Source organism: Pinus tabuliformis, chromosome 4_1, assembly GCF_031772625.1.
Source record: "Pinus tabuliformis cultivar Carrire ecotype Pingquan chromosome 4_1, CPIR1, whole genome shotgun sequence".
Lineage (NCBI taxonomy): Eukaryota > Viridiplantae > Streptophyta > Pinopsida > Pinales > Pinaceae > Pinus > Pinus tabuliformis.
In genome coordinates this window covers 706534346-706549425 of record NC_142303.1, presented here as the reverse complement: position 1 = coordinate 706549425, position 15080 = coordinate 706534346, and the positions used below count along the sequence as shown (strand labels likewise).

The window sequence follows — 15080 nt, the reverse complement described above, 5'->3', positions numbered from 1 at the left end:
ATCTAGTAGAGTCCCTTATTCAACTTTTGGGTCCTAAAAATGACTTCTTTGCCCGTGTTGACACAATTGGTACACGACACTGGGTTTGCTGAATCCAGTGTACTGCAAGTTGGAATTCGTGTCTTTATTGATAAACTCAAATTATTGATAACTCTCAAATTAAAAATTTTGATGGGAACTCTCCAAACATAACATTTGCATTGATGTGAGGAAGAGAAAGTCACTAAACCATTGTTCCTAGGTTCCAAGTCAACATGCGTGTAAGCCTTAGGGCTAGCCTGTGTAATGGATTTTCCATTACGATTAAAGGGATTTTTCTCACCTCCTCCCTTAGTTGAATGTGAAAGAATTGATCGTGAACCAAGCAAAGGGAATTCACTTCTTTAATAGGTTCGCTATTTGACATGAAATTAAAGAGGGAATTTCAATACGATCTAGAGGGGCAAAATAAAGTGATTAAGAGAGATTGTCTTAGAATCAGAGACTTGGTTTCTTCAAGTTAGTTATGATCCATGATCCTAGCTTCAATGGAAAATGAGCTATTTTCTCAAACTTCAAAAATCTTCTAGAGGAATTTCATGCTTAATATGTTGGAGAGTCTGTTGATTTCAGGAGTAAAAGGTCAAAGATAATGAAATAATGAATGACAATTTTTTTTTAATGATTATAATTATATAGGTTTCATATTCCCTAACCTTCTAAAGTTTTTCCAAATGGGAACCTCCTAAGCCTACGGAACCTTTCAAAACTAGTAACTATGTTGTCAAAGCACATGTTCTTCGCTTTTCCTAAATTTGGAGTATATAGAATACCAGAGATCAAGAGCATGGGAATGAAACACTGAAAATAGTCAAAGGAGTTCTTTACGTAAAATGCACTGTAAACAAGAAATTGGGTAAGTAAGCACAACCTACCTTCTCCTCTCCAACAACCCAGATTGGGTCTGTGCTAAAACTGCGAGAATAGGTGAAATGACCCTCAATCTCAAATTATTGTCACTTTTAATCCAATTGCTCATCTTCTCCACACCTTGGATAATAGATATACAATGAAGAAGCATAACAAACCAAAGATAATTACATGCATTACATGATTAGAACCCTTCTGTATTATATTTTTGTTTAATCTTTTCACGTTGTTCTTAACTCCAGCTTGAGATTTAATCATTGTCATTTCCTGTGACAACCATGTCATTACATAATCAGATAACGAAGGCAACTTTTAAAAATAAGCTACACAAATTAGAGACTCAAAATTAATAACAAATACCCAAAAGAACAAGAAGCAACCATTCAATAGAATATACCTGTGCAATGGTGTAAATGGCCTAGAACTTTTCATGTATTTTAATTATATGTGAAAATGTTGTAATTGACCTTACATTTTCCTATATTTTGGTTATAGGCGAGAGCAAAGAATCCTTTCGATCTGACTTAAACTAACAACTTGTTGAAGCCATCAAGAATAAAAAATCACAAACTTGTATCAATTACATCATCAACGTGTTAGTGAGTTAATTTCAACTGCAGTTGTCTCATGGATTGAGAATTCATCAATAAGATAAAATTGATTTACTTCTATAATTTAAAATAGATCTCATTGTTTCTAATTTATAAACCCAGATGATGAGAAAATCGATGGAGGAGATAAAGATCGATCAGGATGCTACTATCGACATCCTGCCGCCCCATATAGGGCTCAAAGATCGGGGCATGGTGTTTTCCATAGCTCTACAATAAAATAAAATCATGAATAAATTGTTGCTGCTGTTTTTTTTTCATTATGATAGAAATGTGAAGGCAAACCTCGACCAAAAGCATCTCATTTGAGGCTTTTCAATTGAATTTGTGTGAAATGAAGATTCTAGGTTGGAATTTTGCATTCACTAACTTAACTTATTTTTGTAGGAAAGTGAAGTCTCTCAAAAAAATCAGAACAAAACAGAGATTTATTTCCAATTGTTGTAAGAATTATTGATTTCAACACTAAACAACATCTGGAAATGGACGTTCAATGCATGAAAGAAAATGTTGAAAAAGATTTAGAATGCCAACGCTAAAACCTAATCCTTGATTTAAATGGATCATGAAAAAACTCAAAACCCTGACAGTATTTAAGACCTAAACCAAGAATTAATACCTTACCAGCTTCTCACATCATATTGATCAATAGTTTCACATGAAAATTCTTAAGATACACCCCTGTTGTGGTATTTTCCTATTGCCAGGTTTCCTTCAATTTCTTTTTATAATGAAAGACATGAAAATTGCTTAAACAATAAAAATGGAAGCATTATAGAAATGATCCAAAAAAGGGTTCTGACATCAATCCTTCCTGGTAAAAAATATATACTCAAAGTATACTCAGTTTTGTAATTTATTAACTCTCAAACAAAATTTGGAAATAGATCTCTGTTTTGTTCTAATTTTTTTGAGAGACTTCTCTTCCCTACAAAAATAAGTTAGTGAATGAAAAATTACAGCCTAGAATCTTTATTTCACACAAATTCAATTGAAAAGCCTCAAATGATATGCTTTTGGTCGACGCAGTAATCCAACAGTGAGGTTTGCCTTCACATTTCTATCATAATGAAAAAAAATAGTAGCAACAATTTATTCCTCATTTTATTTTATTGTAGAGTTGTGGAAAACGTCATGCCCTGATTTTTGAGCCCTATATGGGGTGGCAGGATCAATAGCTCCGCCATCGGTTTTCTCGTCACTATCAAATCCATGTGAAACCCAGTTTTTCACGTCAATGCCTTTGATATCCAAGCTAACACCTAGTTCGAGAATTAGTGACATGCCATCTGGTAGAGTCCCTTCTTCATCTTTTGGGTCCTGAAAATGACTTCTTTGGCCTTGTTGACACAATTGGTACACGACACTGGGTTTCCTGAATCCAGTGTACTGCAAGTTGGAATTCGTGTTTTTATTGATAAACTCAAATTATGGATAACTCTTAAATTAAGAATCTTGATGGGCAACACTCCAAACTTAACACTTGCATTGACGTGAGGAATAGGAAGTCACTAAACCATTTTATGTGAAAATGTTGTAAATGACCTAACATTTTCCTACATTTTAGTAATAGGTGAGAACAAAGAATCCTTTCAATCTGATTTAAACTAACAACTTGCTGAAGCTATCAAGAATAAAAAATCACAAACCTGTATCAATTACATCATCAACATGTCAGTGAATTAATTTCAACTACAGTTATCTCATGGATTGAGAATTCATCAATGAGATAAAATTGATTTCCTTCTACAATTTAAAATAAATTTTGTTGTTTCTAATTTATAAACCCAAACGTTGTAAGAATTATTGATTTCAACATTAAACAACATCCAGAAATGGACGTTCAATGCATGAAAGAAAATGTTGAAGAAGATTTAGGATGCCAATGGTGAAACCTAATCCTTGATTTAAATGGACCATGAAAAAACTCATCTGATTGATCCTGAGCTCCTCCATCGGTTTTCTCGTCACTATTAAATCCATGTGAAACCCAGTTTCTCACGTCAATGCCTGATATCCAAGCTAACACCTAGTTCGAGAATTAGTGACATGCCATCTGGTAGAGTCCCTTCTTCAGCTTTTGGGTCCTGAAAATGACTTCTTTGCCCTTGTTGACACAATTGGTACACAACACTGGGTTTGCTGAATCCAGTGTACTTCAAGTTGGAATTCGTGTTTTTATTGATAAACTCAAATTATGGATAACTCTTAAATTAAGAATCTTGATGGGCAACACTCCAAACTTAACACTTGCATTGATGTGAGGAATAGGAAGTCACTAAACCATTGTATGTGAAAATGTTGTAAATGACCTAACATTTTCCTACATTTTAGTTATAGGTGAGAGCAAAGAATCCTTTCGATCTGATTTAAACTAACAACTTGTTGAAGCTATCAAGAATAAAAAATCACAAAGCTGTATCAATTACATCATCAACATGTCAGTGAATTAATTTCAACTACATTTATCTCATGGATTGAGAATTCATCAATGAGATAAAATTGATTTCCTTCTACAATTTAAAATAGATTTCGTTGTTTCTAATTTATAAACCCAAATGTTGTAAGAATTATTGATTTCAACACTAAACAACATCCAGAAATGGACGTTCAATGCATGAAAGAAAATGCTGAAAAAGATTTAGGATGCCAACGGTGAAACCTAATCCTTGATTTAAATGGACCATGAAAAAACTCACAACCCCGACAATATTTAAGACCTAAACCAAGAATTAATACCTTACCAGCTTCTCACATCATATTGATCAATAGTTTCACATGAAAATTCTTAAGATACACCCCTGTTGTTGTCTTTTCCTATTTTCACGTTTCCTTCAATTTATTTTTATAATGAAAGACATGACAATTGCTTAAACAGTAAAAACAGAATCATTACATAAATAATCCAAAAAAAGGGTTCTAACATTAATCCTTCCTAGTCAAAAATATATACTCCAAGTAATCCTTCCTGAGCAAAAATATATACTCAAAGTATACTTAGTTTTGTAATTTATTGACTCTCAAACAAAATTTGGAAATAGACCTCTGTTTTGTTCTGATTTTCTTGGGAGACTTCTCTTCCCTACAAAAATAAGTTAGTGAGTGCAAAATTCCAGCCTAAAATCTGCATTTAACACAAATTCAATTGAAAAGCCTCAAATGATATGCTTTTGGTCGACGCACTAATCCAACAACGAGGTTTGGCTTCACATTTCTATCATAATTAAAAACCAATTTCTAAGACCATGAATATAGTCCAAATGATGAGAAAACCGATGGAGGAGATCAGGATCGATCAGGATGCTACTATCGTCATCCTGCCGCCCCATATAGGGCTCAAAGATCAGGGCATGGCGTTTTCCATAGCTCTACAATAATATAAAATCAGGAATAAATTGTTGCTGCTGTTTTTTTTCATTATGATAGAAATGTGAAGGCAAGCCTCGGCCAAAAGCATCTCATTTGAGGCTTTTCAATTGAATTTGTTTGAAATGAAGATTCTAGGTTGGAATTTTGTATTCACTAACTTAACTTATTTTTGTAGGAAAGAGAAGTCTCTCAAAAAAATCAAAACAAAACAGAGATTTATTTCCAATTGTTGTAAGAATTATTGATTTCAACACTAAACAACATCTAGAAATGGACATTCAATGCATGAAAGAAAATGTTGAAAAAGATTTAGAATGCCAACGCTGAAACCTAATCCTTGATTTAAATGGATCATGAAAAAACTCAAAACCTGTTGAGAATGCAACAAGATGATGGAGCTTAGAGGAAAGAAGTCACCTTCACTAAGTGGGCCCGTAGGCTATTTTCGGTGCAAAGTCTATTTTTAGACATATGGATCATGGTCTATGAGTTGCAGGATGCTATTTGTGGATGATTGGTCATGTTGGTAAAAATAGATGGACTTCTATTTTTAGACATAAGGGCGGATTCTATTTTTAGACTACCAAGCTAAAAATAGAACAATCGAATATTATTAGCTCATAATAATATTTGGACTATAAACATTATCTTATCCTCTTGGAGCACTTCAGTTTGAGCTACAGATGTGGCACATGCAGCTGTCATAAGGAAATACGCTTTTCTTATGGGTCAGTTGAGCTATTGCATGGTGGACTTCAGTTAGAACTCAAGTGGTTGAGTTTTGGTGGAGTTGATTGAGGAGTTGATGGAGTTGTGTTCAGTTTGACTTGGTAAAACTAGTTGTATTTAGAACTACAGAATACACTAGTGATGAGTGATGTGAATTAATTGTTAATTAATTCACTAATTATTAACTCATAAAGCAACTAAAGAATACATCATTTAACTCAGTGCATGGACAATTCAGTGGAGACAGGTGTTAGAGGTTGAGATTGCTATCAATTGTGACTATAGTTGTGCATGAGATCTTGCACAATCAATGGATTGAGTAATGCCAATGAGGATTGCATGGTTCAGCCAAGGAAATACAAGTTTGGATCAGTCATTCATCATTATTCTCGTGCAGGATTGCATAGTGGAGGCAGGCAAGCAGCGGAGGAGATTTGAACCTGTGATTGATTCAGATCTGAGCTAGTTTTCTATGTAACAGGTGGAGATAGTACTGAGTACTTGTGAGGAGTATTGTACTATGTATTGTTACATGTTCTCAATCAATATAATATACAGATAGTGTGGGGTTTTCAGTTGTATGCTTTCCCCGGGTTACATACTATGTTAATGTGCGCATGCGATTGATGTTTCATTGTTTTTAATTGCGCAAAATTGATGATCAACGTAGAGGAGGTTATGTATTATGCATGTAATCGCAATAGTGTATAATCGGGATAATCTCTGTGAATAAGTGTAACATTATTCAAAATTTCTACAAAACCCTGACAGTATTTAAGACCTAAACCAAGAATTAATACCTTACCAGCTTCTCACATCATATTGATCAATAGTTTCACATGAAAATTCTTAAGATACATCCCTGTTGTGGTATTTTCATATTGCCAGGTTTCCTTCAGTTTCTTTTTATAATGAAAGACATGAAAATTGCTTAAACAATAAAAACAGAAGCATTGCATAAATGACCCAAAAAAAGGGTTCTAACATCAACCCTTCCTGGTCAAAAATATATGCTCAAAGTATACTCAGTTTTGTAATTTATTAACTCTCAAACAAAATTTGGAAATATATCTCTGTTTTGTTCTTTTTTTTGAGAGAGACTTCTCTTCCCTACAAAAATAAGTTAGTGAATGAAAAATTACAGCCTAGAATTTGCATTTCACACAAATTCAATTCAAAAGCCTCAAATGATATGCTTTTGGTCGACGCAACAATCCAACAGCGAGGTTTGCCTTCACATTTCTATCATAATGAAAAAAAATAGTAGCAGCAATTTATTCCTCATTTTATTTTATTGTAGAGTTGTGGAAAACGTCATGCCCCTATCTTTGAGCCCTATATGGGGTGGCAGGAAAACAATAGTAGCATCCTGATTGATCCTGAGCTCCTCCATCGGTTTTCTCGTCACTATTAAATCCATGTGAAACCCAGTTGATTTAAATGGACCATGAAAAAACTCACAACCCCGACAGTATTTAAGACCTAAACCAAGAATTAATACCTTACCAGCTTCTCACATCATATTGATCAGCAGTTTCACATGAAAATTCTTAAGATACACCCCTGTTGTTGTCTTTTCCTATTTCCACGTTTCCTTCAATTTATTTTTATAATGAAAGACATGACAATTGCTTAAACAATAAAAATGGAATCATTACATAAATAATCCAAAAAAAGGGTTCTAACATCATTCCTTCCTGGTCAAAAATATATACTCCAAGTAATCCTTCCTGAGAAAAAATATATACTCAAAGTATACTCAGTTTTGTAATTTATTGACTCTAAAACAAAATTTGGAAATAGACCTCTGTTTTGTTTTGATTTTCTTGGGAGACTTCTCTTCCCTACAAAAATAAGTTAGTGAGTGCAAAATTCCAGCCTAAAATCTGCATTTAACACAAATTCAATTGAAAAGCCTCAAATGATATGCTTTTGGTCGACACAGTAATCCAACAACGAGGTTTGCCTTCACATTTCTATCATAATTAAAAACCGATTTCTAAGACCATGAATATAGTCCAACATTATTTTCTTAATGTCACAAAATATGCTCTCAATTTTCTATTACTGAAACAATAATGTACACTACATTCCATCTTACATGTGATTTAACAAAAAAATTGGTAACCCAAAAGTAAAAAATAAGCCATCCATTGGGGTTTTCTTTCTTGATCTCGTCTGCCCCACCCGAATGGCATGTCAAAAAGGGGTAAGGGACCGTGTAAGCCCTGTGCAGCTCTGGCAGAATAGAAACCCATCAGGCATGGCACCTGAGCAGAAGAAAGTCTGTGTAATGTGGTGAAACCTCGACCCTGAGGCGTGTTTATCAAAATAACTTCTAAAAAGGAAGAAAATAAATATTGCATCAAACTACTGTCGCGTAAGTTCTGTTCTGATATGTTAACCTGCAGACAGACCGATTAAGATTTTGGGCATGAGGATGTCCTCTCTTTTTATTCTTTTTCTTGCATAGTTTTCCCTAAATTCCTTAGAGGGTGATCATTTATTTGTGATATGATTACATTTCTGATATGTTTGAGCATCATTTTCAAGAAAAGGAAATATTGAGAGAATTCATTCTTACCAGCTGGCTGAAAAACCCATTCTGGAACCTAGCCTCTAACTCTATCTCCTGAGCTATCTGGAAGTTGATGAAAATATACAAAAAGGCAAATCTTACCTGTTGTCACGCAGATTGACACGACAATGCTCAGATCGGGGATCAGAGTGACAGCCCCCGGTCTGAGCGTTGTCATGTCAATCTGCGCGACAACATTACCTTCACAAACTCCTTCGAAAATTACAGAGCAATTTCAGTACAAAGCTCAATACAAGATCCCTTTATTGGGGTTTGTAGACAAACAAGGGTTAACAAATATGGGATGCATGGCCTACATTTTTGAGATGGGAAACCTTATGATGCAATCCATCAATCTCTTCGTCCAGGTCCCCATGAATGGGATCGACCCTCAACTGCAATTATTCGCTCCGGGGATTCGATCTCCTGCTCAACCCCTCTCTACAAAAAACAATCAATATCACCGCATGCATATCTCCATGAAATTGATAAAATAGAAATGGGCGTGCTTAATTGAAGAAATTGAAAGGAAAATGACGGAATGGTACCTTGATCGGAAGGGCCCTGAAGCTTAAGCAGAATTCCCTCTGGGCATCGGTGCCATCAACAAAAAATTGAAGCAACCGTTTGAGAAGAAAAATTGTATGGGTTTCCAGAACGATTGTATGGGAGGAATGCCACCATTGAAATCAAACTCCCCATAAATTTAAAGGACATGTTTCAAAATATGGCATCACATAAGAATAAGATTCAGTGGCTGCCGACATTCCTGGGCAGGTAAAGAAGGCAGCCACCACCATGTTGTGTCCATTAAAGAAGTAATGGCATCTCTTCTCCACATTATTTTTCGTGTGGCTAGCTTTAAGCAGAAAAAAGTGGAAGCTTTGAAAAAATGGGCTGGGTCTATGGGGTTTTAGGCTTACAGTTCAAGCGGTTAGGGTTCATGCGCTTGACAGTTGAAGCAATTGTGGCGGTGATGAGATCTAATGGTTAAATTTTTTTTGAACTGTTTAACAATTGATCAAAGGGTGCTAAAGGCGACAGAGTGGCATTTCAGGGAATGCTTTTCAGAGGGAAACGCCTTAGGTAATTATTAAAATTTATATTTTATTTTATTTTGTTTTTATTTTAATTATTAAAATTTATATTTTATTTTATTTATATCTTAATTATTAGATTTTTTAGTTTACTTAATTATATTTTTACTTTTAATTTAAATTTTATTTAATTTAATTTTTATCTTTATGTAATTTAATCAATTCAAAATGTTTACATAATAGAACAATTATTGGCTTTGTAGATTTACTTGTCCATCTATAAGGATTTATGAGCCCCAACAACACCAAATATCAAATTAAAATAGCATTTTCTATCTCCTAAAATCGGCCTAAATGGAAATTGATTTTGTCTCCAAAATCAATTTAATTTAAAATTCAAATCAGTTATGGAGGGTCGACTCCATAACCTCTTGAACTGGTCAGCTTGCCTCTCTAGAAAGCTCTTCAGCCTCTATAAATAGGGCTCGTCTGCCCTCCAATTAAAACGTCTTATATGCACTTAATTGATACATCTCTTCGGTTGTGTGCGCCCTTGTGTAGTCACGCCAAGCTAAAGAGGAGGTCAGGATTGAAGAAGGTTTTTGGGCTTAATGTGTATATCTTTTGTTTATGGTTCTTCGTTGGGGTATTGAGCACCTTTTGAGTCCATTCCGCCTTTTCTAAGGCAAATCTGAAGAGTAGGTCAGGATTGACGAAGGCTTTTGTGCTTAATGTCTATCTTTTGTTTATGGTTCTTCGTTGGGGTATTGAGCACCTTCTGAGGCCATTCTGCCTTTTCTGAGGCAGATTTGAGTGTATTCTCCGAGGCACTTCGTGGGCATATTCGCACAGATCTAAGGCTATACTCCTGTAACAGACGCATAGGCCTTGAGGTCTTATTTCGGCCTCCCTATGGCACATCTCGTGAGGCATATTCGGAGGGTAATTCTGAGCTTAATCACCAATACCGTTGGAAAAATTCTTGGACGCAATTTGTGTATTTTGACTAATTTTTGTGGCTAGAATGTTGAGCTAACTTGGCCCCTGTGGAATGGGAATTTCTAAGAAATTTTGTTGCAATTCTTCATGGTATGATTTGGTTGTGGCTGAGGCATATTCTGAAGCCTAGATCTGAGGTTTGGAACTGATTTTGCAGCTATCTAATGCAATTTTGAGACAACATTCCTGGGGACTAATTTGCACTTGAACTTATATTTAACTGATCCATGAATGAGGATGAGTTTCTTCAACTTCAGGACATTCTTCAAAGCCCTTGTAATATGCAGTCTAGACTACGCAAATTCAATTTTTTGGGGATGTTTTTCATGTTTGGAACTTTAAAAATATGGAAGATTTGAAAGGAAAAACTAATTACTTGATGAGCTTCATGGCGACAATGGCACCAAACCGTTTCCAAAAAAGAATGTATTGGCGAAGGCTCCCACTTCTCCGAGCAGGAATTAGTTGAAGCTATGGTTAAGCCCAAACGTTACAAGAAAAATTAGGTCAATCTCAAAAACCCTTTCAATAGTCCCCCTTCAAACAATCGTTCAATAGTCCTCCTAGGGATGTACCTCTTTCGATGATGAGAGTTACGAAGTTGCAGTTGGGGATTTTCTTGGAATTTTTTATGGTTTAGCGATGTCCTTTGCACTGTGGACTAACTGAGAAGATTCCCGCTCAGATGAAAGCACTATAGCTCTGCCTCTACGAAATCAAAACCCTATAGCTCTGCCGACATAGTATCAGAAGCGAGGGTTTTTTCAGCTCCAGGATTTCCGCTCATATCAGAACCCTACAGCCCAAGGTTTCCTCGTTGACTGCTAATATTCCTGTGGACTGCGTACTCGCACAATTCTGAACCATAAATAAAAGAGTGGCATGGCCATGAACCTAAATGGAAGAGTGGTATGGCCATAATTTTTTATGCAACATCGCACTGGAACTATGTTATCAATGCTCTATTATGCTTCTTTTCCACTATGGTTTTCATGAAATACTATTGCATATCCATGGGTTGTAAAACCCTAAAGTTCAAAAATAGCAAATTGGCTATTTTATTTTCTTTTTATTTTAATTATTAAAATTTATATTTTATTTTATTTTTATTTTGTTTTAATTTTAATTACTAAAATTTATATTTTATTTTATTTTATTTGTAAATTTTATTTTATTTTTCTTTTAATTATTAGATTTTTTGGTTTATTTAATTTTACTTTTACTTTTAATTTTAAATTTTATTTTATTTTATTTTTATCTTTATGTAATTTAATCAAATCAAAATGTTTACATAATAGAACAATTATTGTCTCTGTAGATTTACTTGTCCATCTATAAGTATTTATGAGCCCCAAATCAGCACCAAATATCAAATTAAAATAGCATTTTCTATCTCCTAAAATCGGCCTAAATGGAAATTGATTTTTGTCTCCAAAATCAATTTATCTTAAAATTCAAATCAGTTATGGAGGGTCGACTCCATAACCTCTTGAACTGGTCAGCTTGCCTCTCTAGAAAGCTCTTCAACCTCTATAAATAGGGCTCGTCTGCCCTCCAAATAAACCGTCTTGTATGCACTTAATTGATGCATCTCTTCGGTTGTGTGCGCCCATGTGTAGTCACGCCAAGCTAAAAAGGAGGTCAGGATTGAAGAAGGTTTTTGGGCTTAATGTGTATATATTTTGTTTATGGTTCTTCGTTGGGGTATTGAGCACCTTCTGAGGCCATTCCGCCTTTTTTGAGGCAGATCTGAAGAGGAGGTCAAGATTGAAGAAAGTTTTTGGGCTTAATGTGTATCTTTTGTTTATGGTTCTTCATTGGGGTATTGAGCACCTTTTGAGGCCATTCCGCCTTTTCTGAGGCAGATCTGAGTGTATTTTCTGAGGCACTTCATGGGCATATTCGCACAGATCTAAGGCTATACCCCTGTAACAGACGCATAGGCCCTGAGGTCCTATCTCGGCCTCCCTGTGGCACATCTCCTGAGGCATATTCGAAAGGTAATTCTGAGCTTAATCACTGATACCGTAGGCAAAATTCTTGGACGCATTTTGTATATTTTGACTAGTTTTTGTGGCTATAATGTTGAGCTAACTCGACCCCTGTGGAATGGGAATTTCTGAGAAATTTTGTTGCAATTCTTCATGGTATAATTTGGTTGTGGTTGAGGCATATTCTGAAGCCTGGATCTGAGGTTTGGAACTGATTTTGCAGCTATCTAACACAATTTTGAGACAACATTCATGGGGACTAATTTGCACTTGAACTTATATTTAGTTGATCCATGAATGAGGCTGAGTTTCTTCAACTTCAGGACATTCTTCAAAGCCCTTGTTATATGCAGTCTAAACTATGCAAATTCAATTTTTTGGGGACGTTTTTCATGTTTGGAACTTTAAAAATAGGGAAGATTTGAAAGGAGAAACTGATTACCTGATGAGCTTCATGGCGACAATGGCACCAACCCTTTTCCAAAAAAAAAATATTGGTGAAGGCTCTCGCTTCTCCGAGCAGGAATCAACCGAAGCTATGGTTAAGCCCAAACGTTCAATAGTCCCCTTGGGGACGTACCTCTTTCGATGATGAGAGTTACGAAGTTGCAGTTGGGGCTTTTCTTGGAATTTTTTATGGTTTAGTGATGTCCTTTACACTGTGGACTTACTCAGAAGATTCCCGCTCAGATGAAAGCACTAAAGCTCTGCCTTTGCGAAATCAAAACCCTATAGCTCTGCCGACATAGTATCAGAAGCGACGGTTTTTTTAACTCAAGGATTTCCACTCAGATCAGAACCCTACAGCCCAAGGTTTCCTCGTTGACTGCTAAGATTCCTGTGGACTACGTACTCGCACAATTCTGAACCCTAAATGGAAGAGTGGCATGGCCATGAACCCTAATTGGAAGAGTGGTATGGCCATATTTTTTTTATGCAACATCGCTTTGGAACTATGTTATCAATGCTCTGTTTTGCTTCTTTTCCACTATGGTTTTCATGAAATACTATTGCAAATCCATGGGTTGTCAAACACTAAAGTTCAAAAACAGCAAATTGGCTATTTTATTTTCTTTTTATTTTAATTATTAAAATTTATATTTATATTTTATTTTGTTTTTATTTTAATTATTAAAATTTATATTTTATTTTATTTTATTTGTAAGTTTTATTTTATTTTTATTTTAATTATTAGATTTTTTGGTTTATTTAATTTTACTTTTACTTTTAATTTTAAATTTTAAATTTTATTTTATTTTTATCTTTATGTAATTTAATCAAATCAAAATGTTTACATAATAGACCAATTATTGTCTGTGTAGATTTACTTGTCCATCTATAAGGATTTATGAACCCGAGATCAGCACCAAATATCAAATTAAAATAGCATTTTCTATCTCCTAAAATCAGCCTAAATGGAAATTGATTTTTGTCTCCAAAATCAATTTAATTTATAATTCAAATCAGTTATGGAGGGTCGACTCCATAACCTCTTGAACTGGTCAGCTTGCCTCTCTAGAAAGCTCTTCAACGTCTATAAATAGGGCTCGTTTGCCCTCCAATTAAACCATCTTGTATGCACTTAATTGATACATCTCTTCGGTTGTGTGCGCCCTTGTGTAGTCATGCCAAGCTAAAGAGGAGGTCAGGATTGAAGAAGGTTTTTGGGCTTAATGTGTATATCTTTTGTTTATGGTTCTTTGTTGGGGTATTGATCACCTTCTGATGCCATTCCGCCTTTTCTGAGGCAGATCCAAAGAGGAGATTAGGATTGAAGAAGGTTTTTGGGCTTAATGTGTAACTTTTGTTTATGGTTCTTCGTTGGGGTATTGAGCACCTTCTCACGCCATTCCGCATTTTCTGAGGTCCTATTTCGGCTTCCCTGTGGCACATCTCCTGAGGCATATTTGGAGGGTAATTCTAAGCTTAATCACTGATATCGTAGGCAAAATTCTTGGATGCAATTTGTGTATTTTGACTACTTTTTGTGGCTAGAATGTTGAGCTAACTCTGCCCCTATGGAATGGGAATTTCTCAGAAATTTTGTTGCAATTCTTCATGGTATAATTTGGTTGTGGCTGAGGCATATTCTAAAGCCGGGATTTGAGGTTTGGAACTGATTTTGCAGCTATCTAACGCAATTTTGAGACAACATTCCTAGGGACTAATTTGCACTTGAACTTATATTTAGCTGATCCATGAATTAGGCTGAGTTTCTTCAACTTCAGGACATTCTTCAAAGCCCTTGTTATATTCAGTCTATACTACGCAAATTCAATTTTTGGGGGATGTTTTTCATGTTTGGAACTTTAAAAACAGGGAAGATTTGAAAGGAAAAAATGATTACTTGATGAGCTTCATGGCGACAAAGGCACCAACCCATTTCCAAAAAAAAATGTATTGGCGAAGGCTCCCACTTCTCCGAGCAGGAATCAGCCGAAGCTATGGTTAAGCCCAAACGTTATAAGAAAAATTAGGCCAGTCTCAAAAACCCTTTCAATAGTCCCCCTTCAAACAACCGTTCAATAGTCCTCTTGGGATGTACCTCTTTCGATGATGAGAGTTACAAAGTTGTAGTTGGGGCTTTTCTTGGAATTTTTTTATGGTTTAGCGATGTCCTTTGCACTGTGGACTTACTGAGAAGATTCCCGCTCAAATGAAAGCACTACAGCTCTGCCTCTGCGATATCAAAACCCTATAGCTCTGTCGACATAGTATCAGAAGCGAGGGTTTTTTTAACTCCAGGATTTCCGCTTAGATCAGAACCCTATAGCCCAAGGTTTCCTCGTTGGCTACTAAGATTCCTGTGGACTGCGTACTCGCGCAATTCTGAACCCTAAATGGAAGAGTGGCATGG

The 15080-nt window shown here is 35.5% G+C and overlaps 1 pseudogene; it reads right to left on the bottom strand.

The window, feature by feature from the left end:
• Positions 1-1014: 1014 nt before the first annotated feature.
• Positions 1015-8800, bottom strand: LOC149178097 (bet1-like protein At4g14600; annotated as a pseudogene).
• Between the last annotated feature and the right edge of the window lie 6280 nt (positions 8801-15080).